Genomic DNA, 21,984 nt, shown 5'->3' on the forward strand with positions numbered 1-21,984 from the left:
ATTTATAGCCCCATGTTGCAGTATACAGAGTGCCCATGCCTCTATAGAACAGATGCTTGATGCCTTACAGAACTAGTTACACTGACCATGCCACATAAAAGGAGTCACAATAGTTAACTGTTATGATGAAGGATAGATTTTGATGGAAATTTTCCTGGTTAAATATACAAGCTTTTAATTATTAAATCCATGGAGGAAATAAGACTAGATAAGCTATTCATGCGTATTGCTCCCGGTATAATGGGGAATAATTACCTGCTCACACTGGATTAGCTGTAATGATTTGTATGCAGTACAGCTGGGGCTGCTCGGTCTGTGATGTCCAGATAATTGGCTGTTCCTTTATATTTGCCTTGAAATATTGCTTATATGGGTCATACAAGTGCTTCATTCACACTTCACAAAGCCAACATGATTTCCTTCTTCCTGCTGCTTTCAAATATTTAGAATTTAACCTTATATATCTCATTTAAGCTCTTGTATGCACAGAAAAATATCAGGCCTCTATAAAAAGGACGTTAATGCCATGTTCCTGAGATCCCGGGTCTTGTGTCTGAATTTAATTTCCTGCTTGGACTGCTCATAAAAGAGATGTGCTACATGGAAGGTGTGATATTCCTTTGCTTATATAAAGATACTCATATTGAAACATTAAAAAGCAGCTTTATGAACATCTTCAATTGTAGGCTTTGCTTTTATTTCAAAATAGGATTTTTTAGGCTTTCATAATACAAAGGAGGAAACTACAAATGTGCTAACCTGGAAGACTTTGAACAATCTCACATAGCAGATAAGAAATATCTTCTAAGAAGTAAGGTTTTCTTTATTCCTATATAGGGTTCTATGCAGTAAAATATATCATAAACTTTCAAAGGAATAGTTTTGTAAGTTCTAATATGTCAAGAAGGTCATCTTACCTGCTGGGAGCTTCCTAGCCACAAAAGTGACTCAATGTATAATGTTTTGTTCTATTATACGTGGTATATTTTACTTATTAAAAGCTAGAGAACTTTGTAAGGGGGTGTTCACACCCTGGGACAGTCCGCCAGTCTGCCAGGTTTCCATTTTAAGCCCCAGAGAAACTGGACAGGGGATGGCTTCCCAACAGTCAGTTTTAAAACCCACTCATTTGAATGGGTTTTAAAAGCAAACCACCAATTGCCTGTATGTGGCCTCTCCGCGGGGAAATGTTTTTTTTTTTGTTTGTAAGGTTTTGTTTCCCCGTGGAGAGGCTGCATACATACACCAGCGGTTTGCTTTTAAAACCCATTCAAATGAAGCCGTTCCCTATGCAGTTTCTCCTGGGCTTAGGACGGAAACCCGCCCAACTGACACAGGGTGCATTGGGGTGCGAGTGTGAACACCCTTTAAGGCCCTACCACTACCTGACCATGTGGTGTCATACTATTTAGTCTTGTACTTTCCTTACATCCAATTTGGGAAGATGTCAGACACTATTTCACCTTTCGATTCAAGTAGCACATTCTTTATGGTTTATGGCAGTGGCCTCTAATATTCATCAGATCATAAAAACTTTCAGGAGACTTTTGTTTTATGGAATAAATCAAAGTATAACATTAAAGTTCTGACAAATTACTTTTATACTTTGTGTTTTAATTTCTCATAGTTTTTAATAGTTATTATAATCTACTGTAGGTTTGATAGTTGACGTTTTAGACTACCCTGTCATTCTCTCAGATGGATTTGTAGGAGCCCTAAGGTTTTAAAGCACTTTTACTGTGGGTGCCAGGAATCTGAATTGCACTGTTTATATCCATATTCTGTAGAATATGATGTGTTAATATGCCTTTATTTTCTTCAATGGATGTTTGTTAGTAATAGTCTAGCGACATTTGTGTAACTTGAAGGAACGTGTCATATTTCATAGTAGCACAAGCCCGTTAAGTATTATTGAAACCTTTGTAATGAAAGTCTATAAAAGAAAAGCAAATGTAGCCGTTGATGTTCACATCCAGGGAAAAATGAAGGAACATTACCACTGAATTGCATAGGCATAGTACAGATTGCCTTCTACTTTGTTTATGGGCAAGTTATTTCTTTCTGATTTCTTTCTTTATGTCAAGATTTTCCTTGGTGAACATAAATCCACAAATAATCCATTGCAATATTGCAAACACTGTATTGATATCTGGGATTTAAAATTCATCTTTCAAATTTTTCTAGGAAGTGAATTATCAAAAGAAAAACATATTCGACAATGGGTGCAATATAGAATTCAATCCATAAATTGTATTTCAGGGATGGATGGAGCATTGCTTGCATGTAGGTAAGTCAGGTAAGTCATTGCCAGATACTAGAACTCCAGGGGTGATATCTACTTGGACGGAGGGTCAGATTTTAATGGTCACTAATAGAGATTCAGAACAAATTGGTTCCAACCTGAATTTTCTTAAAGTCTCGGACAAACTAAGGCCTGGCTCACATCTGCGTTTGGTATTCCATTCAGGGAGTCCACATGGGGACCCCCCCGAACGGAATACCAAACGTATTGACAAGCGCTGAGCAGTGAAAGCACATGAACAACATAGACTATAATGGGGTGCGTGTGTTTTTCGCGTGGTGTCTGCACGAATCACACAGAGAGGAAAATAGTTCATGAAGTACTTTTCTCTCCGCATATTTCGTGCGGACACTGCATGGAAAACACACGGACCCCATTATAGTCTATGGGGTTCATGTGCTTTCACTGCTCACCGCTTGTATTCCGTTCGGGGGTCCCCAATTCTGAACATAGATGTGAATCAGACCTAAAATGGATGCCACCACATGTAACCTGAAGTCAAAGATCGGAGGAGGAGGGTCACAGGTTTGTAATGCCTAATACCTCTAGCATTACCTCAAAGTGTCTCAGCCAATCATGTTAGGAAGGGGTAATATAGTGCTGATATCATATCCACATATGAGATATTAGGCAGGAAGGAGAAGAAGAGCCATTTTGTGATACTTCGAGCTTAGGGAGAGATGTCTTATCGATGGATGATAAAAAAAAAAACAATTGCTGCTAATACACTGCTACTAAAAAAAATCTACACCAACATTGCAATTATACTACACAATTATAGGATAGTAGAACTAATTGGGAGTATAGTTTACTTAGATTTTAATAATTTCAGGCTAACGCCCTTCATGTTGAGATGCAGAAAGAAACCTTCTTTTCTGCAGCATTTTTCATTACATTTTCACTGAATTCTCATCTGTGGGCCTTCTGCTCCATTACACATATATGGAAAATGCCTGCGTCTTTTTTCAGATATAATTGACATGCTGCGATTTTCAAGAACAGTTTTGAAAATGCAGCTTTTTCACTGCAGACTTTTTTCTGCAATGTGTGGATGGGTTTAGCCAGAATCCCATCCACTTTGCAAGTACTGTAAAATGTAGCATTTTTTTTCTGCAGGCTTTTCCGAAGCAGCCAAATTGCTGTCTTTTTGCAACATGGGACCCCTGCTTTAAACAGACAGACAGAAATAGGAGTGTATGGAGAATCTCTGCACTGTGCTGTAATGGAAGTTCACTGTATTACACATGTATTACACACACTGGCCAAGTCACCCTTTCAGTGTCAAAAATCTTATTTTAATTTTTTTTTTTTTTTTTGCACTGTAATCTGTCCACAGAGTGTCTTACACTGTTTTTCAATCTTTTTAGTTAAAAATTTTGTTTTCTTAGGGCTTTTTTGCAATATTTTTTGTGTTCAACAATACAGAAAAAACTGCCATAATCACTTAAACAATCCAAGCTGACTCACACAGTATTCTACCCTTCTGTATTTTTTTTTTTGCAAAAAAACACACTAGTTCAAAGAATTCTTAAAGGGGTGTCCTGGCTTATTTTATTTATAGCCTATCCTTAGGATAGGCCATAAATGTATGATTAATAGGGGAACAACACCAAGCCCCCAGACTGATCATCTGACGGAGCTGCTTCTGGTGCCCTGTAAGGGCTAGTTCACACGGGGACATGGACGCTGATTTTGACAGCAGATTTTGCGGCCAAATCAGCGTCCATACAATGTCCACACTATGTGAACTGCTCCCGCCGCGACCATCGCGGTCGCGGCTTTCACCTCCACTGTCGGCTCAAATGAATGAGCCGACATGGAGGGCACTGCGGCTGGGCGGAAGCCGCGGCTCATCGCGAGCGGCTTCCGCCCGAAAGATAGGTCATGTCGCTTCTTTTTCTGCTAGCGAGCTAGCAGAAAAAAAAAAGCGAGTAGTTCACATAGGGATACATTGTATGGACGCTGATTTGGCCGCGAAATCCGCTGTCAAAATCAGCGTCCATGTCCCCGTGTGAACTAGCCCTAAACAATATGAGGCCAAAAGCAGAAAACTCCATCCACTGTCTAGCGGCCCAGTGCCTTCACTGCAGCTCAACTCCCATCGACTTCATATTTTTTTCACCTGGCAGGCCAGGCACACTAACAAAGTGCCAGAATTGTTTCTTGAAATTCTTTAAATTGTCATTCTGCCTATGCTATTGTCACTCCTACACCTCCAATGATACGTTGATGTGGCATCTGCTCCCATATGGAGATAAGTTTTGGCAAATTGTTTTAAAAAGCCAAATCTCTTTTCAGCTGGTAAGCAATCCGAGCACACTGACAGCCTACAGCAAATCTTTCTTCAAATTCTGTACTTGCCACTGCCACACTGTAACAAATCTGTTACAGGCTGTGGGCGGGCTCTGGAGCCAGGGCTGCGGCACCATAAGTTGGGGCTGAAGGTGGGCGTGCCGATTCAGCAGGGAAACACTGAGGAAGATGGAGGCAGCCCACATGGTCTCGGCGCCACAGCTGTCCCAGCCCACCTACACAGCTCTCGGACGGATGAGGCTGCTGCACCCGAAATACCACAGGTGAGTGCAGTGGGTACAGGGGGTTGGGGTGTCTCGGGGAGGGGGTGTCCCAGGGAGGGGTGTCCCGGGAGGGGGCAACCACATTCCCCAGCTTCATTGGCCCCAGTGTAGTTGGACTCACCTTGCCACGCTCCCCCAACGCGCTCTCCACTCGCTCGCTGCACAAAGGTGTCTGGCTGCATATGGCAGGTATCCTGCAATACAGGCGCCGGTATTCAGCAATGCACTGTATGATACTGGCTCCTGGATTGCAGTCTACCTGCCTATGATGCAATACAAGCGCATGCCTGACAGGCCAGAGAGGCAGAGCGAGGCTCCGGCTGTCATAGCAACCTGACGCCCTCACTCTGCCTCCTATACGCCACACGCAGCCAGCCGCCCGACACTGATGAACAGCAAGCGAGTGGAGAGAGCAGCGGTGGAGCGTGGCAAGGTAAGTCCAACTACATTGGGGACGATGTGGGGGGGGCTGAGGCTGGGAGCATAGATGGGGGGGCTGAGGCTGGGAGCAGAGATGGGGGGGCCTGAGGCTGGGAGCAGAGATGAGGGGGCCTGAGGCTGGGAGCAGAGATGGGGGGACAAGAAACTGGAGGCAGGTGAAGGGGGGACAAGCAACTGGTGGCAGATGAAAGAGGGACAAGCAACTGGTGGCAGATGAAGGGGGGACAAGCACCTGGAGGCAGAGATGGGGGGACAACAAACTGGGGGCAGAGATAGGGGGGGGACAACAAACTGGAGGCAGAGATGGGGGGCAACAAACTGGGGGCAGAGATGAGGGGGACAAGAAACTGGGGTCAGATGAAAGGGGGACAAGAAACTGGGGCAGAGATGGGGGGACAAGCAACTGGGGGCAGAGATGGGGGACAAGAAACTGGGGGCCGATGAAAGGGGGGACAAGAAACTGGGGGCAGAGATAAGGGGACAAGAAACTGGGATCAGATGAAGGGAGGGACAAGAAACTGGGGCAGAGATAGGGGGACAAGAAACTGGGGGCAGATGAAGGGGGGGCATGAAACTGGGGCAGAGATGGGGGGACAAGAAACTGGGGGCAGAGATAGGGGGGACAAGAAATATAAGCGGTTCGGCGCCACCGCCAACCCCCGGATGAAGTCGTGGGTAACTGCTAGTTGTACTATATATTAAGTATCTTAAATATTATATCACTCCACTGCCAATAACTCACACACCTAGCTGTAGGAACTGACAGATAAGATCTATCTACAGAAGCTGAGAAGGTAAATCAGCCCCATTAGAATCATATAGACCTTGAAGTAAAAGACACTATTGGAAAGGTCTCATCATCTTATAGAGAGAGTAGAGAGTGGTCAACTCTTTAGCCAATCACATGACAAGTGTGCAACCTTACTTTCTTACCTATATGATTGGCTGAAAACTGTAAAGAAAAGCAGGATCTCATTGCTGACTGTCTGATGTCTGTATGTATCATAATCACTCATAATAAAGACTGTAAATTACAAAATGGAAGGAAATGAGCCTGATATTGTTTCGTGGATAGTAGCCTACACTTATTTTATAGGAGTAAGGAATGACAAGGGAAAGGTAACAGAGCTGAGAGTGCAGCACGGATCCCAATCTCAGATAGGATTCTGGAAAGTTATTTTGGTATCTCTTGACTGTAAGATTGGAATTTGTTCACTACAGAGAGACAGACAGAGAGAGAATGAGAGAGAGAGAGAGAGAGAGAATGAGAGAGACAGACAGAGAGAGAATGAGAGAGACAGACAGAGAGAGAATGAGAGCTAGAGAAAGTGATATCTTTATTTTTTGTGCACACCGGCAGTTTTAGTCTTAGGCAACATACATGAGCCAACTACAGAAAATCTTGTTCTAATACATTAGAGATGATCCATAAAATTATATTTTATTTGCAACATTTCATTAAACACATTACATAGTATTTATTAAACATTAACTTCCTTTAAATTTTGTAAACAAATAATACAGGTGAATATAATTTTTTTTGTAATATATCTTATTAGAGGAAAATCCCTCCACCAGCATCGCTCCAGTATGCTAAAGTACTAAATTCAATGCCAGATCTGTAGTCACTGAAGACAGGCTGCAGTTCATTGAAGTCTATGGAAAGCAGAGGAGTGAGTGAGATGGGGAAAGACTGTGGAGCAGGTTAGAGTAAGATTTGTATCTCACCAGGGCATTATTCTCATTTATACTAGTAAGCTCAAATTCAGTGAAAAGGCTTCTGAGCAGTGAATGGAGCAGTTTAACTGGGAGGAGGAAGCCAATAAGAGGCAATACAAGCATTTTCCTCTGATGGGATATATTACAAAGTTTATATTCATTTATAGGAAAAATTGAAACAACAGTTATTTTTTAGTCAGATAGTTGACAATTGAGTGATAAAAGCTATTAGGCATGAAAACCTATTGTATTTAATCACATAAGACCTCTTATGAGCCTCCTAGCGACAATCTTATAACTCGCCATTTAACAGCATCTTAAAGTTTTCCACTAGAGACCTTCTACATGATTTAAGTGACTGGTGAAGCAATAGTAATAAAGTACAATGCTTAATGTTAATGTAATAAACAGCAGAACGTGGGAACAATGTAGCCTTTACATAACAACAATATCTTTAATGCTCGTTTACTCTCATAAGGATGTTTGCACTGCTTTCAATTGTACATTATACATATTATAGTGAATCATGAACATTTCATTTACCTAGTATATAATAAGAAATTTAATTATACATGGGCTTTCCATATGTTTCCAAAAATGTTTGCAGAATGGATACATATTACAATAACAAACTCCAAAATGCAATAAGAAAATAAAAACAATACTGTAGAAAATATGTTTTTCAGAAAAAAACACGCCACTACAGGTCAAACACGTCAATTTGATATTTTATTTACTGTAAGCCAATGGCTGGTCAGGTAATGGAGGGGGTGTACATCTCACCCAGACTACTCAGGTGGATGAGATGAGAAAACTGCAGGAATGTTTGTTCTCAGCAGACAACTTTCATCTGCTGAGCATTTTGGTAAATGCTAAGTACTGGGCTGGACTTTTAGGAATGACAGGTAGGATTAGTAGTGGGACCTGTCATTCCACCCCCCTTCAGTCCACACTTTGGGGATGTTCCAGCAGCAACTCAGCTGCAGAGAGTCTCCTCGTCAAGGAGGCTTAAGAAGCCAGCTCCAGCAGCAACACTTTGGCAGAGCTTGGCTGGAGAGCTGACAGAGAGGTCATATTTTTGGGAGCTGTGTCCTGAATGATTCAACTGGCTTTTTTTGAGATTTTTCTGTTATTCTAGGTGAGGTAATCTATTCTTATGTTTAGTTAGAGCGTAGCTGGGCAGGTATTTATTTTTGTACTGTTTCCTTTTGCCTCACTACCTTTTTTGAGTGAAAAATAAAACTCTTATTGTTTTAGGCTAAAGAAACTGGACTTGTGTGTCTATGCCACCCCACCTAGCAACCCCAGACCCTGACATTACCCATTACATGTAATATGCTTTTTGAATCATTGGCTGAGAAACCATTGCATGAATGTAATGGGTGAATAAAATATATCATTTTTTTTTCATCTGAAAATTTAAATATATTGAAAATATATTGAAAAATCAATCAAGTAGCTAGGGTGTTTGGCAAAATTGTATTACAGTAAATGGTAAAATAACCAATACAATTTTACAGCATTTATGTGACGGTGTCCTTCATAGAGGGCTTCAGAGTTGTCTTGTCTCTATGATGCCCTGAGAAGGGATTGGTAAACCCTGATAAAAGCAGGAGCTTTACCCTACTGCCTCCATGACAAACGCAGCCTGGATGTGGTTCATGAGCTCTTTGTGGACTTGACATGTCCCCAAAAGAAAAAATCTTCTTAGTTTCTCCTTTCACATGACGCAGCGAGGAGTAGGAAACAGACATATTGGTCTACATGCAGCGCCACAACGGTGCGTTTTCAGTCACATGTTATATACATTAATAAAAAACACTTCATATACCATCTAAAGTCCACCCTTTCATTCTGTGTACTTACTTTCACCCTGTACAGATAACACCAACAATAACTTGTTCAGCCATTTGTGTTACTCTAGCAGTTTTGTCAGGTCAGACCTGAATGGATAGCTCTTGTTTTCTTCTTCCCTTGGCATAGTCACCTGTCCCCTGTATACTGGTTTATTTTCTGTGAACCACTGTACTAGGAACTATCACTGTATTCCAGGAACACTCCACAATATCTGCAGTTCAGTAGATGCCACCAAACTGTTCAGTAGATGTTTTGATCCAGTCTCTGTCTAACTATTCGGTTTCCTTTGATAAAACTGCTCAGATCCCTACACTTATTAATTTTATCTGCTGCCAACTTAGCTACAAAAACTGACGGCTCACTTACTAATATATCCTTCCCTTTGATAGGAGCCATGAGATGAGATAATCAATGTTATTCTTATCTCAATGTTTATTAACTTTCCTTGTCAGTGGCTTTAGTCTTATGGTTGATCAATGGTACTACACAGATGTTAGATGCCTATATACACACACGCACACGAATAACCTTTGCAAAGCTAACTAGTAATTAGCTCCCAAGCCTTGAAAATAGCACCAAAAATAAAAAATAAAAAACTCCAGAAGATAAAAGAAAACCAAATAAGCCGATAACTAAAGCAAGTTCTGGTATAGAAAATTCAGAAGCTGCTGCTGGAAGCTGTAAGTCACTTTTTATGTAGAGAAAAACAGCGTTTCAGGGTCTTCCTCAGTACACACCGTGTACCAGAAAAATAAATTGGAGCCACCTTCATCTTGTTTCTTTTGTCCATGTTTTCTTTTTTCATTGATTACATAAGTGTTATATCAATATCTATAAATCCATCATTATACAGTATATTCCACACACATCCCTCCCTCAACCCGGCCACACAGACAGGAGGACAAAATGGACCAAGTTCTCTTTGCCTGTTATGTTCCCTCTGAATTTGACTGAATCAAACTTTTGTGATCTCTAAACTCTGAAGACACACAAATACCAGATTATCTATGAAAAGTATTTCGGGCTGTTAATCCATATATCCCATCTTCTAAAGAAAACAATAAAAACTTTGAGAAATAAAAGTCTTCAGTATTAGGAGTCCATGGATGTATAAAGTTCCTGGCTGTAATCAATTGAGCAACAATGGTTCCTGCTTCAAACATCTCCGCCACGTGTGAGTAATATCTGCATTCAGCATAGAACAACATTGGTATCCCAATGAAGGTCTAATTGTGATGTTATGCAACCATAAGGTATATAATAGATCAGATTAGTGATGAAGAATTGCGCCACCCTGTGAGGAGATATTTATTATATACACGTGTTAGGCCCGGTTCACATCTGCATGGTATTCCGTTCAGGTAGTCCGCTTGGGGACCCTCCGATCGCAAGCCTATACACATTAAAAAGTGGTTAGCTAAGAAACCACACGGACCCCATAGACTGTAATACCGAGTGCCGATGTGAACCGAGCCTTATAAGTGATCCCCATGCAGAATTTAAAAAACATGGCACCAGGGCATTCTCATACCCCACAAGAAAAGGTAGTAAAGGTATTTCAATGTGTTGCAGAATATTGGTTTTACCTGAGACAAATTCTCTACTTCCAATTAAATAACAATAAGAAACAGAGTTTGTACAATCTTTTACAACAGAGCAATGGAACAAGCCATTCATTGCTACTTCTTCTACCTCAAAATGTACTAACCACTTTGAAAATTCCCTTAGGCCGGGAAAAATTGCGGCGTTTTACAGTGGATGGGATTCATGCGAATCTGGCACGGTCGCGGAAACTGCAGCATGTCAATTATATCTACGGGAAAGCCGCCAGTGTATAATGGTAACAGAAAGTCCGCGGAGGAAAACTCTGTGAAACTTTCTGTTCAAAGCGCTTCGGGAAGAATTGTAATGCGTTCCCGTTGTGCTTTTTCCCACAGCACTTTAGCGCTGTGTATTGTCCCGTAGGGCTTTAGCCTTAAAAAACATTTTTGAAAATGCAGCTTTTTTTGCTGTCCCTTTTTCATAGTGTGAATGGGATTATCCAGAATCTCATTCACTTTGCTGGTTCTGTAAAATGCAGCGTTTCTTTCCGACTCCATGGGTAAATGTCTTCCAGTGTTGCCCTATTTCACCACTTTATACATCCCCAAGGAGGACTGATTCATGGCTATTACCTGGCAGGAAATGAGAGCGGTCTCCGGCACTATTTTTATAAAGTTATTTCGTTTGCATCTGGCTCAGACATAAAAGTGTTTACCTAAGTCCTGTCATTATTTGCAGTACTTCAGCAATTCCAGCCATGTTTCCATGGCTGTCTACTAATCATATACACATGTACCAACAGCTGCCATTATTCTGTCGAACAGCGGAAATGTCAGACGTCAAGTGCAAATGCAAGATTTACATGCGCGGCGCGGACTGATACATTTAAATTAGAAGAAGCTAACATGGAGAACAAGGCTGCTCTGAATGTCAATTAAAAAGCAAAAGTTGTAATGTGAAAGGACAGTGTGTCATCTCCAAGTTGTATTGATTTTGTATAAGGAAGACTGAGCAGCCATGCTACATAAACAACTGAAATCATATCACTGGGTATTTTTCTACTATTACTGTCTACATCACTTCTGATCATCGTAGCATAAAACCATAAAGCATGAATATGAAGGTTATGGATGTTAACATTCAGCCATGTGCTTGCTATATGGCTACTGATAGCATTTGCTTTTCTTCCTTCCAACACACAAACAGGCATCAATAAAATGTAATTCAATAAGCAATATTTCATGGACAGTACCAGCATGATACTATCCACCTTTAAGATAACTGAACGCAATATAGTCTTATAGATGGTGCGCAATACTAGTGGCCTTTCAAGAAGACAGGAAGGTTAAATTTAGTGTTACGATTTCAAGAGCAATGTCTATTACACTGTGGTTATAAAAAGGATTTCACTTTCTTACAGTACTTGATGTCAAGGTGAAAGTGATCTTCCCGACCCAGAGTGATAGATTGTAAGGATTCTTGCAAAGACAGAATATATACATATATTCAATCAATAGTACATTTGCATGCATATCTCCAGGATACAATCTGATTTATACTCAATTATGTTAAAGATTTAGGAAAGAATATTGGTAAAGAACAACATCTGCTTCAACAGTTCAGATTGATAATTACGGGTACGAGCAGATGTGGAGTCTATGGCATGTAAAATATTAACCCGCAGAATGTGCTTATTCTGAGGCTCAGTTATCTACGAGGGGATAGACTTACATTTTACATATGACTGGTCTGCAAATACTGGTGTGTTCTACAATGGTATCCATGCCTAATGTAAATTCTATCTAAGGCTGGGTCATGTAGGATTTAGCTGTCTGCTTGAAAAATCATCCAGCTTTGTAAACGGACACTTAAGGACACACATGGACAGTAAAGGACACTACATGATATCCCATTTAAAATAATGCAAATTTTAAACGGACACAGCTAGTGTCCGATGCTAAAATCTTGCGTGGACATTAGCATCGGACACTAGCTGTCGGACACAGACGCTAGTGTGAACCCAGCTTAACATGTCATAATTAAAGCTATATGTTATAACTCCATCCAGCTGAAGGCCCAACCAGTCCCACTTTGCATCCCAGCACATTACAGGCAGGACGTGTTTGTGTTATGACCCAAAATATGATATTAAAATGGCAGATACTGTTAGGGTTAGTTCACATGGGGACATGGACGCTGATTTTGACAGCGGATTTCGCGGCCAAATCAGCGTCCATACAATGTATCCCTATGTGAACTACTCGCTTTTTTTTTTCTGCTAGCTCGCTAGCAGAAAAAGAAGCGACATGACCTATCTTTCGGGCGGAAGCCGCTCGCGATGAGCCGCGGCTTCCGCCCAGCCGCAGCGCCCTCCATGTCGGCTCATTCATTTGAGCCGACAGCGGAGGTGAAAGCCGCGACCGCGATGGTCGCGGCGGGAGCAGTTCACATAGTGTGGACATTGTATGGACGCTGATTTGGCCGCAAAATCTGCTGTCAAAATCAGCGTCCATGTCCCCGTGTGAACTAGCCCTTACTGATACTGTTGAAAAGCAAAGTCCATGAATTAAAGCATAATACATATGAAGGGTTCCCACCTGTGTCTTTCCAGATCAAGTTAATTCTGACCACTTACTAAGGCATTGTGACTAGAGATGAGCGAACAGTAAAATGTTCGAGGTTCGATATTCATTTCGAGTAGCCCCTCAATATTCGACTACTCGAATCGAATATCGAACCCTATTATAGTCTATGGGGTGAAAATGCTCGTTTCAGGGGTAGGCAACGTTCGATCAAATTATACTTACCAAGTCCATGAGTGAGGGTCGGGCTGGATCCTCCGAGCAGTCTTCTCCTTGCAGCGTCCCTGCGGCATCTTCCGGCTCTGAATTCACTCTGCCAGGCATCGGGCCTGGGCAGAGCCGACTGCGCATGCCCGCACTACAAGCAGACATGCGCAGTCAGCTCTGCTCAGGCCCGATGCCTGGCAGAGTAAATGTAGAGCCGGAAGACGCCGCAGGGAAGCTGCACGGAGAAGACTTCTAAAGGTAGGAGAAGAACCAGCGTTGATTGGCCGACTGGATAGCATTCGGCCAATCAATGCTGGTTTTGCATCGAACTTTTAAATTCGAACAGCAAGTGGTACTCGATCGAGTATGAGTATTTCGAATACCGTAGTATTCGATCGAATACCTACTCGATCGAGTACTACTCGCTCATCTCTAATTGTGACACCTGACTGTTGTATTTTTTCCTGTAATTATTAAAGGAGCAGTAAACCTAGAAATTATAAACTATTTTATCCTTAGTGATTGCAGGACCCTCTACACTACAGGGGCATGACCGGGTATTATATCAGCTTATTTAAAAAAATACAAATATATATATATATATATATATATATATATATATATATATATACTCTTTGCATCCTCTAAAAGCCATTAATGTGCCCCTCAAGTTTAATTGCCCCCAGTTTAATGTCCCCCTATAAATTCCCCTCTAGTTTTCTCAGTTTAAATTGGGGCATCAGAAGAGGGACTATATACTATGCAGACAATTGGAGGAGAACATTATAATGTGGGTGCATATAATGTTAGGGTGACTGTAATACTGTGTGGGGGCACAAAGAGAAATGGAAGGGAATGGGCGCAGTCAATGGGCGCGCCACACATTCTATCCCTCTTTCTGTTCTTATAAAGTTGGAAGGTAAGTTATTACATGGGGAATAGAAGTATCAGCAGTGAAGACATCTCCTATTTAATGACTGAATTATTATTTCTAAGCTCAGTGAAGTCAGTCATATACAAATCATTACAATGTTTGGACCTGAGGATATATCACCAGGCATTAAAACAAGTCTAATAGAGCAAGCAGTCACATTCATTTAGCGCCAGATGACTATGGTGCATGTGATTGCATTATTTGGGTTTTAATTGAGCCATTTATAGCTGATGTATAAAAACATGGTGGGTGTATAGGCAGACTGCATTCATTACAGCCTATGGATGCCACTTCGCTCAGTAATATTACCACTCTCTCCCAATAGGAACTAACTTAGATGTTATATTTCATATCTTTAATTACAAACAAAGCTTTAACGTTTTATGCTATTCTGTGAAACCATGCAGAAATTCTCATAATCTTATCTTAATGTCCTGCTGTTATTGAACCGCAGTCACTGCAAAATGCCCACATAATCATAGAGGAGAGAAAGATATTCGCTGGCATCATTTAGTAGTCAATATATAGAAAAATGACCCGACCATGTGTCTGGAATGGCTCAAAAGCCAGCAGTTTATCTTTGTTAGCTCTCTTGTGAGTACGCTTGGCTGTTTGCAAGGCTCAAAACACAGATTCACTGTAACCGGTTCCAAGTCTAAACGTTTCCTATCTAATAGTTTATTTGTGCATTTGCTCCATGTATTAACAGTTAATTTCACTGCATATTAAAATATTATCATAGTTTTCCACGCAATAGCTATTTCATAAATAAACTACTTCCAAACTCTCTATAGTTGGCCATACACATTAGAGTATTGCCGGTGATTTTAGTTCAGAGGCATATGCCAGCAGCTTATTTCCCTTTGTGCATTCAGAACACATCCACAATTAGCCAGAATGCAGTGTATGGGGAATGGGTCAGGAGAGCCAACAAAAGGAAACATGAGCGGAAGGACATCTACATTTCTAAAGTGTTTGGTCAGAGGTCTCCAACATTCTGCAGCTCATGAGCCGAATGGAAATACAACAGGCGGGAGTGAGCCACAATAAATATGAATGGCCAAGTGATAAAGCTGTAAGACGCTGGCCACAATTTCCATTCCTCTTTGATGGACAGAATTCTCAGATTGCAGCACAGCTCTATGGAGTAAGAAAACTGAAGCAGGAAAAGTCAATGTAATTCATTATATGAAAATACATCTGTCATCTCCATCACAACCTTGTAAAAACAAGTCATGGCACTAAAGTGAGCAAAGCCTTACTTTAGCGTCCAATGCCTATAATTTGGTTATGACTCTGATGCCTACATCTAGTAATATCATTATGTCCTTGCTGCCACTAGTACATACAATATCTATAGCAGGCAATGGAAGCCATGTGGAGAGGTCTGTGAGCCCCTGGCTGAAATCATTTAAAAGGAAACCTCATTTTTGAGCTTCAGATCAAGTACGTTCCATTTTTTTTATATTATGTTGGGCTGTTTGATGAATAATTTTGGAATTTATTTAATTAACCTATCTACTTTCCTTTTAATAGAAAACAGGCTCTAAAATTCTTCCTTGTAACCCTCTAAGTTGTTATCAGGGAAAACCTGTACACATTTGTATTGACAGTGTGTAGTACTGTAGCATTAGAGAGATACATCCATTTGAAGTGACCAGCGCTTCTTTGGCAAATGCTAAAGCTTTGAGCTCTGAGCACCTCATTTACATAAAGAATAAAAAACTGAATTTGCAGCTTTGCAGGAATCAAATTATAAATCCCAGGTATGACAGTGCTTGTGCTAAATTCATCTAACAAGGCACGTTAATATTCTGGCCACTTCCTGACATATTTACGTTCTGCTAATTCATTTAACTCAATAAAATCAAAGCTGATAAAGGGATTCTATCATTGGCAAAAATGTTTCCTAACTAAACAACATGTATTGTAGCCTTTATAAACGCATTTCCAGCAGTAACTTTGTTGTTCAAATGCATCTTGTAGACTTTAAATAAACTCACTTTTCTGCTTTATCTTTCTAAAGTATACTGCTACTGCTTCATTTGGAAAATCCAAGATGTCGCACAGTACACACAGTCCAGGACCTGAAGTGGCCATGCGTACTGTACATGCGCGGGACTTGGAGCAAGGTGGCAGTCAGAGTGGTGCTGGAATGCTAGTGATGACACTAGCATGAAGTTTGGGGGAAGGTTTAAAAAAGAGAAGAGGAGGGCACATAACGGTGCATAGGTGGGACCAGAAGGATGATGTGGCAGTGCTCTGTGGTGAAAGAATACACTCCCAGTGCTCCCTGAGAAGGCTGACGATAATGAAGAAAAGTAAGTTAATTTAAGATGTATAAGATGTATTTGAACAACAAAGGTTTTTCTGGAAAAGACTTTATAAAGACTACAATACATGGTGTTTAGTTAAAAAAAACACACCCTTTTTGCCAATGATAGATTTCCTTTAAAGAGGTCAGCCATTGTACTATAGGGAAAACCGTTTTCTTTGCTTTAGAGCTGAATATAAGTGATCAACTCAGTACCAGACTCCACTGCCATACATCTTTCCAAGGGGGCTCACAGCTCTGCCATCACTCAACATTTCAGAAAACTATAAGGAATCCTTCTAGAATTAGTATAAATAAAGAAAAAAATTTTTATAACAAAATCTGGAATGAAAATGTTCATATTTTAATTGTATTTATTTCAAAGGACAGACACCGACTGCGACATTACTGCTGTCATTAAATCCCATCACAGCAATGTCTGCTTGTTAGAGATTTTCTACTCTAGGATTAATACAACTATTTCCACACAAGGTCAAAAAGACATTCAGAACTCATCCTCAAACGCTTCTAGTATAGAAGACACATTTCTATCAAAAACAAATTAACTGCTTTGTACATCGTCCAATTTACCGGGGATGAAAACCCCTATGTAATGTAAATGTTAAAATATTTAGAGTTGTTATTGTAGACTAGTGGACCACGAACAGCTTATTCAGTGCATGTGTATCTTAAAGTAAGGCAAAACTAAGAGAGTGGTAAGATGTTTAAGCTGAAGCCAAGAGAATCATATAAAAGAAATTGTATATACACAAGAATGCACAAGTAAACAGCTTGGAATCCAAGTACATATAGAACATTCCTTGCAACTAACACAAAGTGTACCCATTGCTGAAGACACCCACATTCAGCCAGAAGCCGATCAACAACCCAAACTACAGTCAGTGCCTACAATAGTCACATGAGATTAATAAAGAACCATTCATAAGACTTCCCTTTTGTTTATCCTTTGCAAGTAGTTCTTTTACCAAACACATCTCTTCATAGGAATGAATGGCATACAGCTATAGACAACACAATCTCATATACACTTACCTTAACTATATAGAATTAGAAAGGTTCTGCACTTACCTGTAAGAAGAAAAACACAATTAGTTTTCATTACAACTTTACATATAAAAAACAAAAACCTTGAGAGTCTTCAGTAGATGATACCTTTTTTAATGGCTAACTCATAATGATGACAGAATATAACGTTTCAAAGCTCTTTGGCTTCTTCTTTAGATATAACTAAAACAATTTATGAAGGATGCATATTTATGTACAACAGAACACATAGGGATAGGATTTCAGGAGGGAGGGGGGAAGAGGCTTATTAGTATATACATGTAAACAATTCACAGTTCCCAGGTTCTTATCTTTATGGCTGTGTTAGTTCAGTGATTTCTATAGAATGACATGAACCCATGTGAGATATTCATTCCATTCTCCAGAGTGTTAAATAAGGTCATGCTCTTGTATTCATAAATCTGTCACTCTTTCCTTGATTTAAAATTCCCTCTTAAAACCAAAATTTTCATGTCATTGGTGATATTATGATCTTCATTGCAGAAATGTTTTGGCATGGGGAGGTCCATCCTTTGTTCTCTAATTGAATGGAGATGTGAATTAATTTTCATTCTGAGCTCTTGACCGGTCTCTCCAACATACAGAGTTTCAGTGGAACATTTGGTGCACATTATCAAATACACTACATTAGGTGTGTTACAGGTGAACACACCTGGGATTTTATATTCCCTGTTAGAGTTTGGGATCTTTATCCTGTCAGTGGTCAGTATATGCGGGCAGGTCTTGCACCTCTTCTGTCCACATGGGAATGTTCCTTTGTTATTTGGAGGTGACAGAGAGCTGCTAATAATCATATTCCTGAGGTTTGGTGGCTGTCTATAGCACAGGAGAGGGGGGTCTGGAAATATGTATTTTAGACGGTGGTCTCTTTGCAGTAGTGGATTAATTTGCATGTGATTCCTCTTAGCGTCTCCAGGTGGGGGTTATATGTGACGACCAGGGACACCCGATTATTTTCCTGTTTGGTATTGTATTTTAATAAATCTGATCTTGGTAACCTGGAGGCCCTGGTGATTTGGTTTTCAACTGTTCTTCGAAATGTTATATTCTGTCATCATTATGAGTTAGCCATTAAAAAAGGTATCATCTACTGTTTTTGTTTTTTAGATTTCATACCCACTGGCTAACACGGTACAAAAACAAACATTTTCTTCTTTATTACAACTTTACAGCTGTCTTTGTAATTAACATATGGTTCAGCTTTGGTTTGAGGGCTGAATAAGTAAGTTATACGTATACAGTAGTTGTCAGGGGATAGTCACACACAGAACACATTGCGGCAATTGCTCAATTTATCTGGATGAGGTCTGCAGAATTGAGTGTGCATACTCCAGAAACAACCCTATATGGAAGTGTGGAACCAAAGCTTACTCCACAAGAAATCTGAGAAATGTGAATATACTCTTAGAGAGAAATTGCTAGTTTCTTGTTATCACTACTAGTATCATACAAAGTATATATCAGAAATCAGATCAGATCACATGTATTACTGTAATGATCAACTCACTTTTCAAGGAACTACATTATATGTCCTCATAATCTATATATCTACACCAATATTAAATGTCTCTTAAGATTAGATGGTTCTCCAACCTCATCTAGGAATTTCTTAAAATTTCACCCAGTTTTCTGCTGATGTAAAACAATTTAGATTTTCCACAGCGTTTCAGTCCTGTGTGCACAAACCTGTATTTTCCTAGAATTTGGATCCCCATTTCTGATTCCATTTCCTAGTGTTATGCCATCACTTTATAAGATTCATATCCAAATAATGTCACAATACTATATATCATAAATACAAATAAAGACAAAATATATAACAATTATTATAAGCATAGATAATGTTCCTATATAACATCCACAAAAACAATCTGCTACATACTGTATACAAAATGCCACAATACTCTACACCCAAATTACAGATAAATACATAGTAAATGTCACCTACTTATTACAATTACAGGTTTACATTACAATTGCATAAAAAAGAAATACACACACACACACACATTCTTCTTATATATTAGATTATATATTATTATATTATATTATTAAATATATACAAACTCTTAGTGGGCAGTCTGTTCTCTGGTATACACCTTCATACATGATGTCCTATCAGTTTTTCTGCACCTAATAGCCTCATTATAGCTGCGGTCAATTTAACTTTAAACCGAAGTGAACATCATATAAGAGCTCCAGAGATACTGGACTGCAGATATAGGGCAAGATGCAGCCAAAAAGACTCCTGACAGAGAAAAAGAGAAATCTATGGGCACCAGTGGTGTAACTAAAGGCTTACGGGCTCTGGTGCCAAAGTCCAGCTTGGGCCCCCCCATAAGGGTAATACATTTACAATGCCCAAACTTCCAGTCATCAAAGGGATTCAGAAAGCCGATCAAAGAAGTTTAGGCAGTCTTCGTGTGGTGAGGGTAACCTCTGGACCCCCAGGTTTATGGACACAGTGGCAGACAACACCACTTTGACCCATTTAAGTTTTATCTGTGCTTATGGGTCCTCTAACTCACCTGGGCCCAGGTGCGATTACACACTCTGCCCCCCCCCCATTTACACCACTGGTGGGCACAGTATGGCAAACTGCTTGCTGTATGCGACTAATATCCCATCATCAATAACACAAGCAGCCTGAAGTAGATACAGGTACATACAAGACGTTACTGTAGTGTAATGCATTACACATCACATACTCTATTAAATTTGACTACGTTGTATGAAAATTTAGTGACCATGTAAGAAGTTTTCTTAAATGATGCTTCTGTATATTCTCTTTTTATGTACCCATATACCAACACATAGATAGATGGATAGATAGATGGATAGATAGATAGATAGATAGATAGATAGATAGATAGATAGATAGAGAGATATTCTCTTCAGGTGGGTCATGTGATCTCATTGTGGCCTACTGGGAATTACATAGCCTTTGAGGTCTTGAAAAGTCACACCAGAACCTGTATGATGAAACTGCATGTAATAATCCACATAGACTCTTCACGAGATCACACAGACTACTATCACTAGCTACTGCTGATTAGACAGGTTCCTGTCACACTGTTCTCACAAAGCTCTTACAGGAGTGCACCGTACAACCACACTTTAGATCACCAAAGTCATCTTTCTTAAAACTCATCCCAATACATCCTTAAAAACATCCCAATACACCCACAGAGAAAATGAAAAATAATAAAATTATAAAAATAATTCTCTATCATACTTCCCACATAATAGTACACATTTAATGCACAGGAGACACATATAAATTAAGTATAAAATTACAAACAAATATTTTCACCCTTTTTTTTAAGGAGCCTAGGAATATTGATTGCTGCAATGAAGAGAATGAAAAATGAAAGTGTAACCTTAGATTAATGATGCCTTAGATTAATTATTTAGAATATAGAGATCATTACAATGATTCCCAGCAGACAGAGATGGTACTGTCTTTAACTGTCCATGTTATGGTGTGCTGAGGCATCATGGGATTGATGAAAGAACCCTTGCCCAAATAGCTTTGGGCCCTAACATTATGTGAGTTCCAGCATAGTAAATACTAATTTTAAGCTTATACAATCTTATCCATTTTCTTCTACATTTTTTTAAAATATTTGTCCATCTATGTCCAGCTGCTTGTTGACAGTGTGTTCTCTAAAGTTCATTTCCCTCCCACTAGTTTCTATTTTCACGCAGCACAAAATAAAACCAACCATATGTGGTGTAACAAGCACAAATGTCCTGATGAATGTCCATATAATCAAACTGAGTGCACTTTACACAAACACAAATGCAGGTGGTGTGGTGTAACATTATAGCTAATGTTGCGGAAAATACCTGAAGCGGTACCGTGACACTTTTACCTTCCAGATGTCAAAAAACAGTCTGCTGCAGAATGAGGATCAAAAGACTTAGCAATGACCTTGAAGGTATTTGTTGGTATACATGCCAGCTGCCTTACAAGTGAGCCGCTGTGATGAAAGTCACTTTGTAGAATCGATGTGTTTAATGTGCAATCGGGTCATGGATTTCTGGTGGCAATATGCTTTGCACACTTAAACAATATTACATAGTGACCAAAGTGTTTATTGTGGAGTCCATTAAAAGAACTATATTTACTGGGGAAAAGAAGTATTTAGTTAGTCTCCAATTGTGCAAGTTCTTAAAAAGATGAGGTCGACCTGCAATTGACATTATAGGTAGACCTCAACTATGAGAGACGAAATGAGAAAACAAATTCAGAAAATCACATTGTCTGAATTGGAAAGAATTTATTTGCAAAATAAGTATTTGGTCAATAACAAAAGCTTTGTTATATATCCTTTGTTGGCATTGTGAAATAAAATGCTGCGGAAAAGCTGTATATTCGTAAACACATGCGTTTTTGAAGAATGCAACATTTCAATTTTAGC

At 39.7% G+C, this 21,984-nt stretch overlaps 1 protein-coding gene across 1 annotated transcript in view; it reads right to left on the reverse strand.

The window, feature by feature from the left end:
- SASH1 (SAM and SH3 domain containing 1) overlaps positions 1-21,984 on the reverse strand; it is a 643,930-nt gene that overhangs the window by 361,649 nt on the left and 260,297 nt on the right. The gene's annotated exons all lie outside the window — the stretch shown is intronic.

Source organism: Leptodactylus fuscus, chromosome 3 (genome assembly GCF_031893055.1).
Source record: "Leptodactylus fuscus isolate aLepFus1 chromosome 3, aLepFus1.hap2, whole genome shotgun sequence".
NCBI lineage: Eukaryota > Metazoa > Chordata > Amphibia > Anura > Leptodactylidae > Leptodactylus > Leptodactylus fuscus.